Source organism: Octopus sinensis, linkage group LG14 (assembly GCF_006345805.1).
Source record: "Octopus sinensis linkage group LG14, ASM634580v1, whole genome shotgun sequence".
Classification (NCBI taxonomy): Eukaryota; Metazoa; Mollusca; class Cephalopoda; order Octopoda; family Octopodidae; genus Octopus; species Octopus sinensis.
In genome coordinates, this window is record NC_043010.1 from 61,736,801 (window position 1) to 61,742,800 (window position 6,000).

The window sequence follows — 6,000 nt, forward strand, 5'->3', positions numbered from 1 at the left end:
TGCCAAACCCTCAGCAGCCAAACAGCTGTGCCCAATTGTCTCATTCTACTGTGAAGGTGTGCTGAAGGACTTTGGATTCCTAAAGAGGAAAACTCATACAACATCAATCACTTTCAGTCAGTTTTGCTGCTGAGTGTTGAAAGGAAGGTTTGTTCAGCTTTCTTCCCGAAAGAAGACTGCGATTCTTCCCAAGAACAGGCTGTACCGAATCATCAATGCCAAAGGTCAGCATCCCTGGTCTCCCTGTTGTAATCCCCCCAGCTTAACAGGAAACCCCTTGAGAGCAGAGGTGACCTATTCATACTGTGGTTTGATCTGGCCAAATGACATGATTGTGAAAGAATTGGAAGGGCAATTATGTGTGTGAGCCTATTTCCTTATGCATATATCACACAGAAGACACATCAAGCTTGCACTATACCACCACCACCACCACCACCACCATCATATTCTCAGCAATATCAAGGACCTGGTATTGTTGATGGTCATTTTTGGATCAGAAACATGAGACTAGCATTGACTTAGAAAAGAATAATAACAGCACTATCCCTGCTGTTGCATTCTTGCCATGGACATAGTGACTGAGTCTTCGCAGGGGTGGTGTGCAAAGAACTTCCCACCCCATCCAAGACCGGTCTATGACAACCTTCATTTATAGGTGACCTGACCATCACAATGTCAGTCCCAGGATGTTGGCAAATTCTACAAAGAATCGAGAAACTTACTACTTGGCCAAGGATGAATTTAAAATCTGCCAACTAAAGATCATGGTGCTAAACAAGAGAAAAGTAGTCGACAAACTCCATTCCTCAAAATCCAGAACTGTCACCCCACCCACCTCACATAGCAAACAGACAGTCTAGGGAAGCTAGTCAACTCAACTCTAAAAAAAACTACTATGATTCAAAAATTCAACAAAGAAGTTTGGTTCACCAAAGTCAACAAGTGAAACCTTACAAGCAGATCCAAGGTCAATGAATCAGGCCTTCCTAGCAGATCCAGAATCAACAAGTGAGGCCTTCCTAGCAGATCCAAGGTCAACGAGTCGGGCCTTCCTAGCAGATCCAAGGTCAATGAGTCAGGCCTTCCTAGCAGATCAAAAATCAACAAGTTGGGCCTTCCAAGCAGATCCAAGGTCAACGAGTCAGGCCTTCCTAGCAGATCCAAGATCTGAATTTACCAATACTTTCTCCATAGAACTGCTTGACAGGGCAGTGTACTCAGCTTCAACAAGCAATAGAAGTCTACCTGCATGATGCTCAACCAAGTAATGCTAAAAGGCTTTCCACACATTCTACCACCTTGTCCCCACTCGCTGCAACCTGAAACCCATAACTTCTGGTCATTCATACTTCCTAAAGTGACATTATGCTTCTCCTTGTCAAGCTAGGTCTTTGAGGAATATCCCAGACCTAATCTGCCAGTTATCAAGTTGCCTTTTAGTTCCTTCTCCTTAGGTAGGATTTTACCATATGCCTGGCTGTCTCTGCCTTCCATTTTGTCTCTCTTCTTACTCTGATGTCAATGAAAACCAGCAGAGTCTTGTGCCCTCTCTGGGTTTACCCAACTCCACAGCTAACATTAGAGTCTCTCAAAAAGGAAGATCAGTGGTTTTCTCTATTTGTAGTTGAGGTCTCCCCATGTCCTCGGAGGCACAGCACTGTATGGGACTGAAGGTGTGTGGTTTAGGGGTTAGGGGTACTTGACTAACAACAGTAAAGTCATGAGTTCATTTCCCACCTAACACTGTGTCCTTGAGCAAGACACTTTATTTCACATTGCCATAGTTCACTCAGCTGGCAAAAATGTGTTGTACCTTGAATTCAAAGGGGTCAGCCTTGTCACATTCTGTATTGTTCTGAATCTCCCTTAAGGGCACCCATGTCAGTGGAGTGCTCAGCCACTTGCACATTAACTCCACAAGCAGGCAGTTCCATTGACTGGATCCACTGAAACACTTGTGTCATCATAACCAAATGAGGACCTTTCCTACTATGCCACAGTACGTCTCTCGCTGTCTGTCTTCCACCACCACCACCACCACCACCACATGTCTCTATCTCTCTTTCTATCTTCCTTCCTCTTCATCATAAACAGTTTTGAATGGGCCAAGTAACACCTCGCAGCTCCCATTCAGGGGTCTCACAGAAAAAAATTTGAAGTAACACAAGCAAGAGAACAATTCTAAGGAGTTCTTGCAGTCCAGAAACTCCCAAAGTCATCAAAATCCACTTGCATCACAGTGCTGACCAGACTATTAGACAGCAGTATACACCACTGATCATGATGCGCTTCCAATTCTTTCACAATCATGCCAATCTTGTTCATCGTTCCTCTAATTGTTTAACTAAATTGTCTTCCCATCATCGTGGAGGCTTTCCAAAGTGGCCTTTCCCAATGTTCTCTGTGAACTTTGCAACACTTCTGGCCCAACGGGACTTGTACTTTCGGCATTCTGTGATCACACATTCCTTCCATTCTCTTCTGGAATTACCTCATTTCGGATAGGATCTTGCAATGTTATTTCTGGCACAGATCTTTCCAGGGCCCTTTTCATATACATGTGTGTATGGCTAAGAGAGAGCAGGGGAACATGTTTGTTGAAGACAATGGAAAATCTGTCCATTTAATTGATTTAATAAAGCAAACAATTGTTCTGTTTTTAGGGTTCTCAGGCACAGAAATACATTAGGACTTATTTTAGGCAAGAGTGGACGTGTTTAAGAGACAATTTTATATATATATATAAAATTATATATATATATATATATATATATATATATATATATATATATATATATACATACATACATATATATATATAAATATATATATATACACACACACATAAATATATAAACATAATAAACATGCAAAACAATACATATTTTATTACTGTTATGTATAAAATATATATATATATATATATACATGGAAAGATGTATAGAAATATGCTTAAAATATATAAATATAATTTATATATATACATACATATGTGTGTTATATATATATGTATGCGTATATATGTGTGTGTGTGTGTATACATACATGCATATATATATATATCAATATTTATATATTTATAAATATTTAGATAGTATATAAATATAGCACGTCTATAAATAATCTGTCTAGATATGAAATGTATAAAAATATAATCAGCTACATAAATAACATCAGCCATATAAATATATTATCAATATAAATATATATATATACATAAGATCTGAAGATATATAAAAAAAATACCCCAACCGAAAATACAACATGGATTCCCAATATAACCCTTTCGCCACCATCGCCACTCATATTCTCTCCCACCACATTCCTCTCCCTCTCACCATTACCCGCTCTCACACCTCTCACTTGTTCACCCCACCCCACCCCACCGTAACTTTCTACACCACATGTCTTCCTCTCTGTCTATCTCCCTTTTCCTCTATCATCACATGACTCCTTCTCCCTTCCTTTCTACCACCACCACCACATGTCTTTCTATCACCCTCCCTTCCTTTCCACCACCACCACATCTCTCTCTCTCTCTCTTCTTTCTTTTTCACCCTCCTCGCTGTCTTTCACCGTCTCTTTCTGTCCACCACCACCACCATCACCATCACCACACGTCTCTATCTCTCTTTCTATCTTCCTTCTTCTCCATCACCACATGTGTGTGTGTCTCTCTCTCTATCTTTCTTTCTCTCCATCACCACATCTCCCTCTCTCTCTTTCTCTCTTCCTCTGCGCCGTCGGCATCGCCCACACCATTATTCCTCACCCTTATTCGCATCTCCACCCCGTAAAAGAAAAAAAACAACAACAACCATACACAGAAGAAAAACGAAATAAAATAAAAAATAAAATTAAGCAAAGAAAATAATAAAAGAAACAAAAAATGAATGTCAGCAGACGAGAAGAAATGGAGGACGAAAGAGAGAGAGAAGGAGGAAGAGGAAGAGATGGAAAAGAAGAAGAAGAAGGAAAGGAAAGAGGGAGAGAAAAACGATAACAACAACAAGGAGAACAAGAAGCCCCGCCAACAGGAGGGAAAAAATCGTATCAGTAAATAAAAACCTTAGGTTAGTAGGTAGGTCGGTGGTGTATGGTGGTTGTTGTTGTTGTTTGTTTTTGTTTTTTGGTGAAGGTAGTAAGGTAGGTCGGTCCGTTCCAGTCCTCACTCGCTTTTGCCTTTTTTTGCCTCATCTGCCTTGCCTTCCAACAAAACAGCTCGTCTGTCTGTGTGTCGTCGTCGCCGTCGTCGCTATCGTCATCGTCGTCATCATCATCATAATAATAATCATCATCAACATCACTACCACCACACACGTTCCCCCCTCCCTTCTTTTTGTCGCCGTCGTCGCCTTCTTACTTTACACTTTCTCTGTCTCGCTTTATTTTTCTACGTCTTTTTTTTCTTTTTTTTCCCCCCCTTCTCTTTCCCTATTTATTTCCTTTCTCTTTTTCTTCTTCACGTCTACGCCAGCCTCTCCCACCCTACCCCTTGCTTCGTTTTCTTTCTTTTCTCTCTCTCTGCCTTCGTCCTCTCCTTCTCCCCCCGCCCCCCACATCACGCCTTCCTATTCTTTATTTATCTTTTCTTTCTTTCCTTTTCATCCCTTCCCCTCTGCCTCTCGCTTTCTTATCTTTCCGTCTCCCCCCCTTTTCTTTTCTTTATCTCTTCCTATCCTTTTATTCAATTCTTTCTTTCTCCTCTTCTCCTTCTTCTTCCCTTCTTTTCTGTCTTTTTCGTCACCTTCACCGTTCTTTCCCTCACCTTCTACTTCCCTTTCTTCCTTTTTCCATTCTCCTGTCTCTCTCTCTCTCTTTCCCCCCTTTCTCCCTCTATCCAACCCACCTATTTCTCCACATCCCCATCACCCTTTCCTCACGCTACTTCCGCCTGCAACGTCTGTCTCTTCCATTTTTTTACTTATCTTTTCACAGTTCTTTTCTCTATCACATTCTCCTGTCCTCATTATCCTTCCCCCTCATCTCCACCTCCACCTTTCACTGCTTCTTCTTTTCTTTCCTCTCAACATCTTCTCCCCTATCCTTCCAATATTTCCTTTTACCTATATCTGTCTTTATTTATCTCCATTCCTCCATTAATCCCATGTTTCTATTTTCTCTCTTTATCCATTTCCCCTCCCCCTCCACTCTTTTTCTTCTCTTTCTTCTTTTTTTTCTCTTCTCCCACTTCTATCTTCAGTTCTTCCTCTCCTCCTCCTCCAATTGTTTCTAACACATTTTTCTCTTATCTCTTTCTACTACCCTCCCCTCCACCACCACCACCACCACATTCTCTCTCTCTCTCTTTCTCTCCATCACCTTCCTTATCTATCCAAGTTTTCTTTACTCTTATCTCTTTTTTTTTTATTGACCTGTTTTCTCTTATTCTCTTCACATTTAATTTAATCTCATTCTTTCTTCTCCATTTCTTCCACCTTCCTTTCATTTAGACATTTATTTCTTCTATTTTTAACGTTATCCCACTCTCTTTCTACCAAATTGTCTCCTGCTTTCTCAATCTCTCTCTCTCTCTGTCTCTACTTCTCTTCTCTTCTCTTTTCTTTATCTTCCAATCTCTCTCTCTCTTACTCTCTTCTTTTCTTTCCTCTTCCTTTTGCTCTGCTATCTTTCTCTTGTAATTTGAACCAACTCGCCCTTCGCCCTTACCTTTGGTTTATCTCTTGTCACTCTCTTTCCCCCCCTTTCTCTCTCTTCCTCACTTTTCTCCCTCTCTCTTTCTCTCTCTCATCTCCTCCCATCCTCTCTCTATAGCTTGTAGTCTTTCTGCCCACCTTCATCACTCGTTTACCAAACGCCATATACACCAAGCCACATATATTCACAACCACTCTCGTCTGCTCTTACCAATTCCTCTCCCCATCGTCTGCATTCTTTCACCGTTGACCCCACCACCGCCGTCTCCATACTACTTATCTACCCTGCTTCTCCCTCCCCAACACTATACACTAAGCAGTTTGCTATGCCATTATTCTC

The 6,000-nt window shown here is 41.0% G+C and overlaps 1 protein-coding gene across 1 annotated transcript in view; it reads right to left on the reverse strand.

Annotated features, from left to right (window-relative positions):
* The window catches only part of LOC115218829 (zinc finger protein 2 homolog), a 72,687-nt gene extending 68,406 nt beyond the window's left edge, over positions 1 to 4,281 (reverse strand). The window contains exon 1 of the mRNA XM_029788772.2: positions 4,072 to 4,281. The gene's annotated coding sequence lies outside the window, so the exon portion shown is untranslated. The remainder of the gene's footprint in view (positions 1 to 4,071) is intronic.
* Positions 4,282 to 6,000: the final 1,719 nt, after the last annotated feature.